Source organism: Bombus affinis, chromosome 3, assembly GCF_024516045.1.
Source record: "Bombus affinis isolate iyBomAffi1 chromosome 3, iyBomAffi1.2, whole genome shotgun sequence".
Taxonomy (NCBI): domain Eukaryota; kingdom Metazoa; phylum Arthropoda; class Insecta; order Hymenoptera; family Apidae; genus Bombus; species Bombus affinis.
In genome coordinates this window covers 12,058,847-12,076,310 of record NC_066346.1, presented here as the reverse complement: position 1 = coordinate 12,076,310, position 17,464 = coordinate 12,058,847, and the positions used below count along the sequence as shown (strand labels likewise).

Genomic DNA, 17,464 nt, shown 5'->3' with positions numbered 1-17,464 from the left:
GAAAGATAGCTATTCATTTTTCAGCCCATGATCTTAGTACTTTTTTATAGAGAATTAAAAAATGTACTGAATAGTGTAGAAAAGAATGTATGGTTCCATTTAAGAAATGCTATTCAATTACCTTGTATATTATCTATGATTTTACTACAATATCATTCTATAGTTATATAACGCATGACATCATTTGACACTAGTTCAAGATCGTCCTATAGGTGGCCAAGTAGTTAAACGAGTTCTCGCAGTAGAAGAAGTACACAGGCTGTTAGAAATAGGCATCGTCGTGGCTGTAAAATTTAAGATCGTACTTCAGTGGATCATTACTGTAGTACATCTAGCTTCAACACCTGCCTCAAGGTAGAGTGGATATAGCCATGATGACGAGTCATGGCACCTTTTCCTGAGCGTGAGGAAGGCTCGAGAAGTTGACTTTGTTTCTACTTCTCAGTCATCGATGATCGTTCACCTCTTGTACTCAGTACATGAGGGATGGGAAGGGTGCTTTCTGAGTGGTTTATATTTAATTATCAAATATAAATGTCATTATAAGTATGGAATATGAAATTGAAGTGTTAGAAAGGGAAGAAATCAGAGAATAAAAACAATATATTTTAATTTATATGTCAATAAATTAAAAGTTTTGTACATATTTCATATTTGTATATCATTTATCAGGCCAAAATTATAATACTATATTACATTTTATATAAATAAATCCATGATATATCTAACTATCAAATCGTATTATGCACGACATAAGACAAGGTATGTGTAAGTACAGTAATGTTAACAGATAATGAATGAAAAGTCATATATTGATATAAAAAATTATTATAAATGTTTAAACATGAAAAAAATAATAAAAAATGAGTTGCAACATTTTTCGCAGTCGGTAGGACTCGAACCTACGCTCCCAGAGGGAATCTGATTTCTAGTCAGACGCCTTAACCACTCGGCCACGACTGCCGGTTACGTTACTTTTTCTTGTGAATGAACGTGGATTGCATATTGTACTTTTAAAAAATAACCAAATGTTAATACAATTTTTAAAAAATAATTTAATTGACTTTTTACAAATTAATTTCTCACGTGTCGTCAATCAATAAGTTAATAAAAAATATCGTTTATCCGTGCAATTAAAATCTACTTGCAGTGTGTCGTTCTCTTGAAAAAGATTTAAAAATGTGAACTTGTCTCTATTAATATAATAGCACAATTAGAAATTTTACAAAAATCAACCTCACGGTTATAACAATTGACTAACTAAAAACTTGCTCATAATTATTGAAATCGACCCACCGCCAATTACACACAAATTAAAAAGCTTAATTACAACAAGCAACAGAATCACGCGCCGAGTTCCCGGTTTAACAACAGATCTAATCTGTATTACAAAGCTGGCCAATTCCAATCAATTTCCGGCTGCACGCGATCCTGGGAGCGGTAATACCCTGAAATACAAGCAATAAAGAAGTCAAAGCAACTGATTAACAAGCTCATGGGGTCACACAGGGGGACTGGTGTTTTATCAACGTGAAATCGGTCAAACACAGCAGCCGTGACAATGGTATCGTTTCGATCGAACTTACACGCGAATAAAATACAAAGCCGGACAAAATTGGACGAATCAGTCTGGACATCGATGGTTAAAAACAGCGTAGTGAATCATCGTATAATCACCAACAGGGGGTGATTGGCTGATTAACGAAAGTAGCGTCGATGATGCAGTGTGTTTCAACGCCGCGATTGTATAAATTTACCTCTTAACTTGCTAATACAATCGGGCACAAAAATAAGTGCACAGATAGTGGAAAATAGGAAAATCAATGAAGTTTCATTAAATACGCCTTACTCACACAAAAATGTAAGTATTAATTTCAATTATTTATTACATAATTTTTACGTACTACAAGGATATATCTTTTACTGGGTGGAGACAAAAACATACATAAGTGAGAATTATTAGTTTTGCAGAGAAGCACTTGTAGTATTCAAAGCGCAACTATATCGTACTGTATCATATTTTCGACATACAGTGGTGTGCAAGAATTTCCGGTTAAACTAGCGTTTAGCTTTATATCCGAAAAGCAATATTTAAAAAATGTTGAGTAATATTAGATATGAGAGTATAATAAGTAAAAGAGAATAATATGATTGACGGAAACATTGTTACATAGTTGCATAATGTTACTTAAAATTCTTTGAAATATTTCATTACAAACATAAAGTGAAAATCTAACTAGCCGCAAAATTTTGCACGCCAGTGTATAGTATTAGAATCTCAGGTAAAAAGACGGGAAAGAATTGAAGTTGACTTGTACTATTAGAACTGTTAGCAAAAGACAGGAATGTATTAGCATACACTTATCCACTTATGCAGTTTCATTCAAAATTTGACTTGTACTCTTTTGCCCTCTAACTAAAGACTACAATAAATAAAACTGAAGTATATAACGTTAGTACTAATTCGATTAAACTTCGTTGATACCTACATACTTCCACTGCTTGTCTACTTATTTTTGCCTTCGACTGTATCCTCTTCTGCTCACGCGGCTAATGGCAGCGGTATTTACACGGTAAACGCGCGTCGTTAGTTTCGTCCAGACGAGGCTAAAGGCTTTATTTAATAGCAAACAGGAAACGCGTACTGAGCATGTTATAAACCCGCGGGCTCACCTGTCATCAGGGGGAAGGGGCGGTATAAATGTTCGACAATCTCGTATCCAGATGAAATCGGTCCATGTTGTGGATTATATTTGAAACAGAGGATTTTTGAATGTTGAATTGTTGCGCTGGAATTTGGAAACGGAGGTGATGGATCGCTGGAAACATGGGGTAGTTTCGTGTTTGTGCACGATTTTATTAGTGAAATAATCCCAGAGGAATGTAAATCACGTGTTTCAATCGTATGGAGGTTGCGATTGAGCTGATATGTATTTGAGGAATCTTCTTCAAAATATTCCTGAATAAACACGTTGTAAAACTTACAAATAAAAGGTAATCGAAAGCTTTATAACAAAAAGGGCTATGATTCTAGGGTAAATATGTAAGGTAGTATGTATGGCATTTTATGTCAGGTATATCTTTTAGTTAGAAATTTTTATTTTGCAAATATAGAAACAACGAAATTTCCAAAGAAAGCCATCGTAGTTATCGATACAAACGTATTTATAGTAGGTATTAAGAAACTAGAATTAAAATCTTCCACGTGATTTATGCAATTCACCATTTTATCTTGTAAGCCCTTTGTCTAACGTTGTGTTGCCTCAAACAATAGGAAAATCGTTCTTATAAAATTAGCCTAATAATATCAGTAAATTGGCAAGTTACAAGTTTCATCTTTTCCCAAATTCCTTTCACTATATGTATAATATAATTTTGAGTTATTCTTACACCTAGAATCGCACCATAATTATATCACCAATTATACGACACCCTGTATACTTATCCCGTCAAAACAACTCGCGCCTTCGATTAAAATAAGAAACTTTCCCGTTTTCCTTAGAATATTCCTTATCGTTTTTCATACTTCGTTACATTCGCTTTTGTCTTTTTCCTGTTATCATCTAGCGGAAATAGGACCTCGAAACCGTCTTAAATATTCTTGAAGCTGCTTCACCTTTTTCCATTCTTGCTCAATATCGTAACTCTCTTTCCTGTCGAGGCTGGGATATTCAATCGCCGCGACACAGATAGAGCTTCGGTCCGGTTGAAAATACGATGTCATCGGATTAGCTTCTTCTTGAAGACACGTATACGAATCGACGACGAATCGAGGAACGATTCGGACTCATCGAGGCGTTAAGCTGATAGCTTGAAGCTTGGTCGCAGCAGCACGCAAATGAGAGACATTCTACGGAAGACATTCGCGAGGCTGAACCAGAGATTTGCTCGTGATGACGTGGGATGATACGAGCGCGTTACGGTACGATGTCGTTTGCGTTATTCATCCGTTAACACGGAGGTGAGAAATATTTTAGGATATTTTTCATATTTTGCATGGAATCGTGGAATATTTATTTCGATTATAAATTGAATATATCGATTACATTTTTTATTGTCGTTAATTGTTTCTCCAAACAATGACCGTTTTTTTAACAAGATTGTCATACTATGTTCCATCATATCAGATATATACGTGCATTGCATTGAAATTAAATTTCAAAATTCATTACATATCATTCGAAACACTTATGACTCATATTTATTCATATCGCAATGCGATCAGTTTATGCAGAATGCTAATCGGTGCATCTGCTTGAAGTGTTGATACAATTCGCATATTATTCGTCGAAATTTGCATTAGCTATCGGAGAACTTCAAAATATTCTCCTTAGCTGTTTTTATTCACCAGCCGTGTATTTTGCTTGCCGCAATTCCCTCGCAAAATTCACCCCTTCATTTTCTCTGCTCTTACTGTATCTCTTTATTGCCTACCACCTTATTCGTTGCCCTGTCTGTTACATTTTCCCTATTTTATTTCCTCCAGTACCTTCAATTTCACATACACAGACTTCCTCCTTATTATACAAGGTGTCACAAAATATGTGGTTGATATTTTCAGAGTACATCCTGAACGCCGCTTATTTTTCAAATTATAAACCATTTTAATGTACGCTAAAGAATATACTGATATGAGTAAGTATCAGTCAGCGAACCCTTCTTTCTATCTCGTTCGCAGCTCATAAAAAACTTGTACGTACACATTATATGTGTTACGTAAAACGGTTTGAAATTTCATTTACTACGATGAGTAGAATGCGAATTTTTATGCATTTGGAAAATTGATGGTTCTAAAATACATGGATTAAACATAATACGAACAAATATGTAAAATATTGAAACTATAGTAATACTCATCGTAATTCTTAGCGAGTAAAACAATCCTTTTAATCAAATTGTATTTTTTAAATTATATTGATGTAAAAGATTCCTACAAACGATCAAATACTTTCGTGAGTCCATGTATTTTGCAACGCCCTGTAGAGAAGCACACGTACATACACAAACCCCGTCCCTCTTCCTCTTTCTTATTCTCACACACACTGTTTCTTTATTTCATCTTCAACGGACTCCCCGTTCCTTATCTCGTGAGAGACTGTTTCCACTTCTCTATTTCGTTCCGGAACCAGTTTCAACCCTATTTCTCCATCTTTCTCTCTCTGAAAGTAGCTTCGTTCTCACCTACGGCCCCGTTGTCTCTATTTTGTGGCTGTTCCTCGCGCGTAACTGCGACCCTGACGGTTATAAACGATTCCGGCGTTCCGTGGGGTTGCAATGGATTTAAGTCACGTTCGTCCCAGCTTAATCCGGGCACATTCTTTCTACCGGTCCTTCCACGAATTCCTGGATTCGCAGCCGACGACACGAACGTAATTAAGACGTAACGCGTGGCTTTAAGACCCGGTACACTCATCCGTTTCTCAGACGCGTTGAGACTGTACGAAATTTGTTATATCAGCTGCAACGAAGAATATAGAAATCTGAAGTTAAATTTATTCGACGAATAAAGAAATTCGGCCAATTGAAGGTCCCTCAGTCTAAGTGCAATAGCAAGTATTTCAGTATCTAATCTAAAATTTGACAATATGAATTAACTGATTAACAACGCGTTGACTACCATGCGAATTTGATATTTTCTCCCCCGCAGTTGCAATAGATCGTGAAATATAACACGTCATAACATTTAACTTCTTCAAAATATTATATCGTACATTTTCTGTCTGTAATATCGACGAGAAATTTTTGGTGCATGAAATTCGACTTATTTTTATCGTTTTAAAAAATGTAGTAACGTGGGTCACCGATGACCATCTCAACGTGTTAAGCAACACATTCCATAACTACTAACAAGTGACATATCCATTTCAAATGTGCACCATCTTACCAAATTCTTAACACAGCTACAAACTCCACAAAGCACTCTAAATTTCAAAGTCAAATGCATCCGGCAAAGACAGACACTCGTACTCTTGAAAATGCATTTTGTTTCAAATCGATAACTCGTTCGGTTTCGGAGGCAGAGGGATGCAAAGTGTTTGGCGCTGAACGCAGAGAATTCTGAATGGCGGCTGAAATTCCGGGAATGGAGTGACCTACTTCTTTTGCTGGAAATGCGTACGCGTGGCTAGTAGCAATAGTGGGAAAAAAGCGTCGAGTCAAACGCGTCACTGACCAGCGCACGCGAGTCTCGCCTGGAATAGGTCAGTGGCTAGTGCAAGAGAGAGGACTGATACTGTGCGAGAAAGAAAGAGTGAGTAGAGTAAAGAGAATTACGATCCGGATTGAACGATATTTCCGCAACGGGAAGTCGTGTCGGAATAAGAAAACGAACACCATATTAAAGGAAACAATCTCCCTCGTCTAATAGGGTACGTGGAATTGTTTTTAATATTCTACGTTTACGGTATATGAAGGTTTAATTATTAGATTTTTTCTTTTCATACTTTATTTATTGTGGAACGACGATTGAATTTTGTTTTTAGAATGAGTGTAAAAGGGTATGCTGTGTATCGTAATTTATAATACAATAATTTAATGTAATCTAACACTATAATTTATACATGATATTTGAATGAGTTGAAGCGTAGTTCGTTGCAATTAATGACAATGATTTAGAGAGAAGATTGTAATTGGGCTACTGGAATAGCAGAATGTAGGAGTTCGATATTATTATATGAATTGATTTGTAGAAATGAAATGAAATATTTTTTTTTATTATCTAATTTATACTTTACAATTCGTCCAGCTGCATATTTGGTAAATTTTTCTAACTTAAGTGAAATATTTGAGCACTTATCAAATGAAATTGTTGTACGATCATAATTAAAGGGTTTGCACTAATAAGGAGACCACTTAAATACCTAAATTGTATGATATTTATTATAACTGAAAGAAAAGTATAAATTTCATATTCAAATATGTTAATATTTATAACTAGGAACGTTAGATTTAACTCGAGACGAAGTTTTCAGTCGATTGTTTTAGACTTACTCAAATTACTGAAAACCGGAGCTGCCTGCTTCTATTGCAACAACTTCCTTCATTTTCTGAAACATTCTTCCAAGAATGAAAAAATAAAAACCAGCCTAAAGAAATCTACATTTACGTACCTTCCTAACTGTACACACAAAAATCCGTTGTCTCTAATTAAATCCAGCCTCTACAAAAACCGCCGAAAGAAGAATAGAAAATGGTGGATAACATTGAAATTCTCTCGCGAGAACCGGTCGGATTTGTCCGCCAACGTCGAGCGTTTTCGCCGGACACGGACGTGAACAGAAAATTCGTTCCGGCCGGTAACAATTTCGGATAAGGGTGGGCCATAGCCCGGAATTACGTACAAATGGATAGCGTTATCCACTCGCGGCACGCCAATAAATCGTTTTATCCAGGACCGCGTTGTACCGGCGTTTATTTAAGTTCAGCCGGCGGGGCCATTTTTCTGAAACTATTCCGAGCGGGGCCATTACAGAGCCGGAGGAGAGAACCGTTTCACAACCGTTTCGGCTATCGTCATTGCGATACGATGCAACTTTTGTCCCATGGGAAACCCTCCCTACTCTCTTAAATACAACCTAGTTAACCTGTTTCCTGTGGATCCTTGCCTCGTTTGTTTCACACCCTCCTCGCCCTATTCACCCACTTCTGCAATTTTCATTAGTTGCGAAATGGTGCAGGCTACACACTTCAGTTTTTGGGTAGGTTTACGTTTACGAGGATAAATTTGGGAATCTTCGTTTTTATTAGCAAGATTTAAGCTTCCATATTTATTTTAAAATTCAAAATATATTTGTGATAGGAAATAGAATATGCTTTTGATATAAAGATGGTAATATTGTTTTATAATAGATATCGAATCGAGTTGATTTATGCAATAAAACGTGTAACATTGCATTAAAAAATAAGTTTGCGTTCTATTTGTTTTTTAATCGTTCATTTACAAAGAAAATAAATAGGTTGAATTACATTCATCTTGAAACCAGTCGATTTCTATCCGGAACGTTTCTCACTGCGACCATTATCGACCTGTGTGTGCACTGATCTCGAATATTTAAATCTTATTTTTCCTTTGTTTCGTATTTCTCTTTCTCGGAATTCCAGACTTCTGATTAGTCGAAAAAATATTGAAAATATTTTAATTGCCACTTTTTTTTTTTACGCCAGCCGAACACTATTTTATACCAATCCACTAAAAGCACGTTCTAAAAATTCAACCAAACTCACGTCGCATCGATAATATTTGCATTCGTCAATTAAAAAAAAAAAAAAAACAAAAGCAAAGAGAAGCTAAAAAACGAAAATTGCGAAAATATAAATTGTTCTGCATTTAATAAAAACCACTTGACAAAAATAAAAAACCGCTATTTCTTTCTTTCCTTTCTTTTTTTCAATATTGGACAAAGAGCTTTCCTATCCTAAAGTTCTATTTCGCCGAATGAATTTTCGTGGGGTGGGAAAAGTGTTACGCTAAAGGGTAATTGAATCTCGATCAAATCGCATTACACCATGGTGTTGCCTTCTTGTAACGCAATTATGGAAATTTCAATTAAATAATATAACGCTGCCAGCGTACACATATTAATTGGCAAAGCCAAGAGAACGGATGTACAACGGATATTTCTAGAAACAAAGGTGCTTCTTCCTTTTTCATTGTGTTTAAATATTCTATTAAAGTAGCAAGAATCGTTTCACTTCAGTGGGAAAACCAGCCGGTACCTTTCTACCTTTTTCTTCTTTATTTTGTTCCTCGGTGAAACTGGTTAATCCACGAACCGAATAAAATCGTTCTTTCGTTCCTCTTTCCGGTCACCTGATTTTGTATTTATATTTGCCGCAAGGAGCGTATCGTCGAATAACCCTCTATGATTTAATGTGACTATGCCATGGGCGAACAAAATAACGGCGGGTTTGAATACGAAAATAGTCAGCGTAAAATTGAGCATTATCTTTGGCGAGTGGAACGAGACCAGCAGTTCTGAATAATTTGTATAAACGTTTACGGGTATTTATAGAATTCCTTTTGAAAGGAACTTTCTTTAGAATTTTGTAGAAATGGACGTGTAATTTTATTCGTTGTTGCTGTGTTTTGTTCGTTGTTATATTTGTTCCTTTTGTGAGCTTGTGTGTGCGTGTATCGAGCTTTTTATACCGTCTTAATTTTAATCTAGAATTTTTAATTATTTCCTGTTTCTGGAAACGTACATATTTGAAAAATACAGATGCAAATATTAAGAGGATAGAAAATCTGTTTATATCGTTTAAAATATATTTTATCCGTCATTATCGATTTTCGTTAGAATATTAAGATACATATTTTTATTTAAATAACAAAACCTAGTTTATTAACAAATTATGATTTGCACTGGTAATTAATACTTGCCTAATTAAGTAAAATATAAATTCTTAGCTTTCCGAATTATTTTAATCTTTATTGCTTTTTATTAAATATCCTAATACACGACATTTCTAATCTTAGATCTAGCTCAAGTTTAAAAATATAAATCATATTGTATCGTGCAAAAACTACCTACAGATATAATCGTAAAGTAATTATAGAAACCTAATTGAGAAAATGCGAGAGCGTTCTGCAAAGTTCGAATTGGTACAAAAAAGTTATTGTTATCATTGAACGTAACTTTCACCTCAAACGCGCAAGTTCTCCAATCGATCGCAATAATCAGGAGCAACAAGTGCCGGCATCAATCGACTTTCCAAAGCACAATTACAAATACCATTAATGGCTCTCTCACTCGAAAGTCCTTTATCCTTCAAGAAGAAACATAAACTCGAACAATTTATACCTTCCTACGATGGAACGGGAATTTCCTTTATCGATTTCATTCAGTCAATTAGCTCAATGAAATCCTTTCAGGAAATAACAGTGTCGAACGTTATTAGAATTGGCCGATTGCTTCCTTCTTCTCGTTTCTGAAACAACTTCATAATATAATCTCGAACTTCTGCTTGAATTCTCTATTGGGTATTTGGTAATCATTAAAATATTAATATGATACTGTTTCTTTTTTTTTTTTTTTTTACAGCATTACTATGATTCCTTTTTAATGAAATTGTAATAAGATCATGAATAATTTAATTTGAAAAGATTGTAATTAATTTCATTTCGTTTCAACTCCATAAATATCAAAATTATGCAAAATATTATTAATTACAGATCTGTAATAATAGCAACTAAAATATATTTTTCTAGCAGTTCTAATTATAAATATTTAAACGGATAATTTATTATATAGCACTGTTTGAGGAAAAAATTCTAATCATGCCAACAATATTTGTGCTTGTTTATAAATGTTTAACAGAAACATCGAATACAAAAAGTAATATGGAAAAAAATTCCAATAATAGTTATATCAGAATATCGACATTTTTGACTATGAAAATTCTACTTTTACTTTATACGTATAATAAATTAAGAAAGTGTAAGCGCGGATAATTTTTTTTTTCAGTACCGAAGCTTTTCATTTTTCAAAAACCAAGATTTGTCGTAAATCCTGGAAAATTCTGTTAGCCGTTATTCATATCAATAACAATACCTGACGTTAAATATTCCAATAAATATATCAGAATAAAAAAATTGATCAAGCACCTATTTCGAATTTTCCATTCGCTGCTATGGAACAGAAATAAAATACGGCCTATAAAAATATGATTAATATTCTTCTGAACGTCACACACACCGATCGCTTATTTAACAAATCTTTCGCTCTTCGGCCTCGCCTCTTCGTACTAGTATCGCTATTAGAATATATAAAAGATTTTATACACTCCTTCGCACTGTGCTTTACATATATACATATTTATCTATATAAATTTCCAATGAATACCTCAACATGCCTAATCTACCTATAAATATTTTCTAACTAATACGTCTATTCAAAACACGATGACTCGTGAAGATCAAAAAAGATCTACCGACTATCCGCATCGATCTTTAGACCCTAAAACGGAAGCTACCGTGAGAGAAACGTATCTAGTTCGTAAAAATGATCCCCGCAAACACACGTAGTAACTTGTCCGATTCCGTGGTTGCTAGGAGGCCGTAAACTCGAGCGTGAACACCTGTACGGAGTAGCTTAGCCATTTCTCAAAGCGTAAAAGACGTCGTCTTCAAAGGACGAAGAGGAACGTCTCCGGTGTAGGTTCGTCGAGGATGTCGCACGAGCGCGTACAATGCAACCCTCTGGTCTCCGATGACACCAATGTAACGATCGTTATTGCTACTTTATTGGTCGTAAATCGTTGTCGCGGCCTGCACATCCTGACCATAGAAGGATACGAGCGTATGTTTTAACGGGCGTCGCAATGGGCCAATGTCTTTGTCTCTCTCTTTCTTCCTTTGTGTTTCGAAACGAAAGGAAACGAAACAAGCTTCACTCCTTCGACCACCAAACGAGACGAAAGAATTCTAACCGCATCTTTTTTTTCTTGAAGTTGAAGTACGAAACCCTTGACGCTTACTGTTACCTTCTAATTGGTCCTCGGTAGGAATGCAAGTGCGACGTGCGTGCGTAAGTTCGCAGAACCGGGCTCTTGTCTGTTTGACAGCAGAGGATCGGGTTGGATGGGAATAGCTTGGACTAATGCGAGAAGGTTGCTCGTGAGAGGGTATTGTTGGCGGAGATGCGTTTTGGTTGGGTTAGGTTTGACTCGGAGCTTTGCATTTCTACATTTTTATTTTTTAAAATTTACATCGCTTGATTTGTATCACTTTCCTATTGTCTCGTGAGTTCATTTCATATAATAAGCATTTCCTTTTCGGTCCTTGCAACACTAATTAACATTAACTTCTTCGTCATTTGAATTTGAAAAATATTAATTTGTACCATTTTTACAAATGTCTGTTTCAACGTTAAATTTCTTATTATCTTCTCGAACATTCAAAGTATGAATAAAAAACAACCTTATAAATAAGGATATTTTTAGGATATGGAACTTTCGATAATGTTACTTAATAAATTAATTGTTATTTTCCTTTTACGTTACAGGTGAGTGAAGCACTTTGATTGGAATATAAAATTCATTACCGGTCATCGATTCGTAAGTTATATTACATTGTTACATTTTACTCTAACAGAAAATTATTGTACGATATTTTATTTATTTACCAAAGGATTCGCATAGCGAACATTGCACACTGAGAATTCTCGAATGACGCGGTAATTAGCCGCGCTATTCAAAACTCTGTTATACAAGACTTCGGATTCGTATATATGCGATTATTGTGTTTCGCGTTATTGTTTATAGAATCTGAAACGGTGTAATTGAAGAACCATGTTGTACGGTACTGTCTATAATAGAAGTACATATCGCGTTATTCGAGAGTAATCAGGTTATTTACCAATTCATGTTTAACGATAAAGTACACAAACTTTTTGCTTGTTTGTTACAAAAATGATACAACTAAGAGAATTGCATTTTTCAAGGAATCATCGCAGTTTCTTCTTGCAAATAATTTATCTATTAAAAGATTATTTAAATGGAATGAATGATGTCTTTAATCTTCTTCAATAGTAACTGATGTTTAGATATGATCGATATTCGTATAATCTTCTTTATTATATTTTATAGTATATTTTTATAGATATCTGAGAAGTAACGACTTCTTAGATATATCGCTATTCTAACGAAGTACCAATTTTTTTTTTTTCTTATTTTTTATTATTATATTTATCTTACTGTATTTGGAACAAAACCGAAATATTAACGTAATCATAAGAAAATATGAAAGTACGAATCGCCGACGAATAGTCCAGTTTCGTCAACTTCCCGATTTCCTGGCCGGGTTGCCAATCCAAGTAGCCTGGTTGTATCCCTCGCTCGAACTTCGAATAAATATCCAACCTGGGGAAAAGTCTCGCGGCGAAAACTTGCGGCGATCTCGTGCTCGTTTTTCCCCCAGACCGCGAGAGCCTCGTCCCGGAGAAGTCGAACTCGGAGCTCCCCTCGTTCGCTTTTATTAAAATCAAACCAGAGACCCACCGCTGAGCCAGCGAAACTTTTATACTTCCCGTGAAATTGTCACCGTAATCAAAACACCGACTTCTCGTTTCCTCCTGTTTTCCAACGTTGATTTCTTTTTTCCCGTGTTTTACGCTTTAACGTCCAGTCGAGACGGTGAAATTGTTTTTCCTTGAAATGCTTTTGTCGTGTAAGAATTGATTTTTCTGGTTTCTCGATTGATTTTAGTTTTCGAACGATTGGAAAGGTTTTCAAATCTCCTTTCCTACGTTTGCAATTGCATTCGTGGTATTCGCAATGGACGTACGAGAGAATTGAACAGAGAATCACAAGGACTCGAAGATTCTTCTATTTTTTGTCAAATCTAAGAAAATTTATTAAATCAAGCTTGCATCAGCGTCTTCTCCAATCTCTTTATGACAATCTTAATCAATACGATTGTTCCGCCGCGCAACACATCTGCACTCCATCCCGCGCGGCTGGACAGCCAACGGTCTACGTGCCGTCCTTCGAACCCTCCATAGGCCCAAGGACCCACCATAAAGTTGAAATCCTAACTGCATTGTTCGCACATATGGTTTAAGTCAATCTGTTGCCCGAAAAGACTTTCTAATTCTAGAAGTGTTTTCGGCCGGTTTTTAGAAAGGTCCTTGGGTTTATTACGCGCTCTTAAGAATTACGGAGAAAGCGGGTAGTGGCCTAACGAAAAAAGCGGAGATCTACCTAACGGAAAATCTGAGTTTTCCCATAAACAATGTCGCCTAGGACCCACGTTGGTAGGAGGCTTCTTCCTCCTATCTTCCTTCCCAACATTGGTCATAACCAATCGGCATCGAGGATCATTGCCCTCACTTTCCTAACTAAAAATGTAAGCAACGAATCCGCGTTCTTCGTTCAAAAGGCACACCCATACCGAGCTCTCCTCCGTACTCATATCAGAATAAACTTCAGAGTTTCATCGTTTCTCACGGTGACTAGAGTTCCTGCAGTCCTATATCTCTCACCGTTCCTATATCTCTCAGAGTTCCATCATCTCTCACGGTGCCTAGAGTTCCTACATTCCCTATAACTCTCACCCTATATCTCTCAGAGTTTTCCTACAACTCTCAAAGTGCCTACACGGCCTAGAGTCTCCTACGGCTCTCACAGTATCCAGAAGTCCGACAGCTCCTACAGCTCTCAAGGGCCTAGAGCTCCTATAGCTCTCCTCTCATCTAAGAATAATCCTTCTCTTCGTTATCTGTATCTTAATCAACGGCGTTACTACTTTGTGTGATTGTATAAAGTGTTGGAAATATATATTTTTATAACTCTGTGACTCCCAGTGTTATACCGCAACAACTACCCCTATTATCCTAACCGAAATAAGGGGATCGAACTATTCGTGGTGTCGATTATTCTAATCGTAACGGGAATTTACGACTCCCGTTGATGTGTATTCAAGCGACCGCGTCTCCCCGCGATAGCTCGAAAATACAACGATTTCTAAAAATTAGTTTTTAGATTCTAGAAAAAATGCATGAAGTGTACCATGAAAATTCGAAAGATACCTTTGATCCAATAACTCTTCCACATCCATAAATGAAATTTCTCGCAACGCATAACAAGGATATTTTAAAAATATTAATACAACAGAATCATAAGATATTTTATATGTTACAACATAATAAACAACCTAATAAACATATATGTCAGTATATTATCTCGCTACATAATTAAATACAAATTTCAACGCAATATCGTATCTCCGAAAACACATACATTTCCAACAAACTGCAGTTCCATCAACGCCTTTTAATTCATACCAGATGGAAGCTCGAAAACAATTTGTCATATACGCAGTTTACTTTGTAATCTGCTCGAAGGTTTTCCAGTTGTGGTTACATGAACGCTCGAATATCATTTCTGCTTTTGATTGTTTGTCGTGGGAATTTATTAATACAATCCGTTCTATTCGTTGCCATTAAATAATTACGTTGTAACGTTGAACAGATACGTCCGGCTTTGTGTGTATAGTCGGTGAAAGAAATACAACAAAGGACCTAAAATCGACCAGGAGCTAAAATTGATATATTTTGAGGGTTGAAAAAAGTAATTTGAAACATTTTAATTATATTTTAAATTAAAAGCCTCGTTCAAGACTATACAATATATATATATACATTTTTTCTTTTACATTGTGTGAAATAATTTTTGCTAAATTTTAACGATTGATACATGACATACCTTATTTTCTATAATTCAATGGTACGTATCATGTTTCGTAATCATTGGCACATGTCGGAGCCACTTCGATGATACTCAGAGGACACATATCCAACCTGACTTTCTTTCTAAGTTACAATCACTTCTGTACTCCAATAATGTGCAGCTGTTTACCTATACAAGAAGTGCTTGGAACAGCTATATTCATTCTAAATGCAAACCTGTCATAGTCTTCTTCGTATTATGGAATTTTATAATATTTCAAATATCCTATGTATCTATTTAACATTATATGTGATCGATTTACTATATACAATCGATTATATATACAGCCATAATTTTTACAATCATATGAAAAATCTAATACACAAAGACCATGTCATTTTACTTGCATCTATTTTCTACAAAAGTAGCACTGTCCAAAGAACATATTTTTCGATTACCATTACAAAAAAGTTTCTTGGGGCTTTTTACGATTATCAATTGATAATGATAAAAGCAATACCTGGTTCTATTTTTGTTAGTATTATTCTTCTTGTTAACAAATCTGATTAATGCAATAACACGCCTATACATTGAAAAACAATTGCTTGCGTTTCTTAAAAATCTAATATTTTTTCGAGTAGCGTGACTTTCGTAGTAAAAGTGTCACAGCTTATCTTCGCCATCCCTTTCTGCACCCTTTCCATATTATTCACCACCGACACCATCTTCATTCAACCGTAATCGTACAATCAGCAGAAGATTCGTCGTGGCCGGTGGCGCTTTAACGCGCATAAAAATCGCGGCATGGAAAGCGGAGGTTAATTTGATGTTATCTAACGGTCGGTGAGGAAACGAAGAAACGAAACAAGGCGAATGGACTGGGATGAGCTCGACCAGCCATATAAATTACGTCCAGGACGTCGCCTGATGTAAATGCAATACAAATTGGACCGGGCCACTTATTATTATTCATTGGAGACATTTGTTAGCTTATCTGACGGTTCTTCGGCTCTCTCCTCCGTTTCTCGTTCCGCTCGACTTTTTCCATGTGCTTCAGTCTCTTTCTCTTTTCCTCTTCTCCTTCTTTTATCTCTGCTCTTCGCGAGCACTCGATCAGTCGCGCTCTTTCTTCAGATTCGATCGTCGTACCTCGAAACGCGAGTTTGTTGTTGATTATTACCTGTTAAATGCCACCGCCGAAACGGTCCGGGACGCATTTAAATCGCGTTCATTTACAATCCGTGGCGACGCACGCAGAGAAGCGACTTTGTAAGCCGGCTGTCTCGCTCGATCAGAGTTATCTTTATTGTTCCTGGAAGGGATCGGCGAACGAGAGGAATATAAATTTATTCCAGACTCTGGTCCTGATTCGCTGCTGCCCAGTCGAGTTTCGCCCATTTTCTGCACAGTTTCCACGCTTTCGGTCGATAATTAGAGGAATTGGTCTATTCGTTCTATTTTTGTGTGTGGATCATCTAGGAGAACTTTTACTTCCTCACAGAATTTACAATTTTTCATACGATGCAAATTGGATAAAAATTCTATCTCGTCCAATCCTGCGATTTTTATCGTCGAATATTATATTTTGATTTATCGTGAATAAAATACGATAAGTATGATTATTTATGCTACAAGTTGTAATATAAATTCGATGGAAGCAGGATGTGTTTGTAATTTCTTTATTTTCAGTATTTTTCTTTAACTTTAGAATTAATCCCTATCTAACAAGTGTGTTCCGTGTTAATGGAAAAAGGTTATATCTGTTAGTTACTTTTTTGGATGATCATTTCTAATGAAGGTTAATTTTAATTACACCTTCGATTTTACTTCGTCAGGACAAAATTCACGTTATTATATTATATAAAGTATTTTAACGTAAACTAAATCTATTACGAATTCCCAATCTAATTTATGCAGTCAATGTGAATTCAAATTCACGAAGAACCCCTAATGCCAACTTTCAAGTACTAAATAATGCCTAAATAAAAGGGCAGAAAATATAGAGCAATTTCAGTCGCTAAATGAACGCTACCGGTTGGAGGTTCGCGAAATCAGAATAAACGTTTCGACGTCTGTTACAGAAAGAATGGAAACGGGTCACGGTTACCGGTATTTAAGTTTCGAAAGCGTGGCTGGGAAATAATGGTTATTCAAACTGGCCGCGACAAAAGACATTATTATAGTTACTCGCATTTGAAATTCAAAGACGCAGGACTTTAAGGGGTGGTACGAAACACAAAGCCACGATTCTTCTTCGGCGATTCTTCTTTTAACGAGATAAGTGTCGCGTCACGACCGA

At 35.9% G+C, this 17,464-nt stretch overlaps 1 protein-coding gene and 2 non-coding genes across 3 annotated transcripts in view; 2 read left to right on the top strand and 1 right to left on the bottom strand.

The window, feature by feature from the left end:
• Window positions 1–17,464, top strand: part of LOC126914738 (mannosyl-oligosaccharide alpha-1,2-mannosidase IA-like) — a 588,982-nt gene that overhangs the window by 193,660 nt on the left and 377,858 nt on the right. The gene's annotated exons all lie outside the window — the stretch shown is intronic.
• LOC126915004 (small nucleolar RNA U3) lies at window positions 296–511 on the top strand. The gene has a single exon (XR_007709987.1). It is a non-coding gene; the product is annotated as a small nucleolar RNA U3 (small nucleolar RNA).
• Window positions 882–963, bottom strand: Trnas-aga (transfer RNA serine (anticodon AGA)). Its single transcript has one exon. It is a non-coding gene; the product is annotated as a tRNA-Ser (tRNA).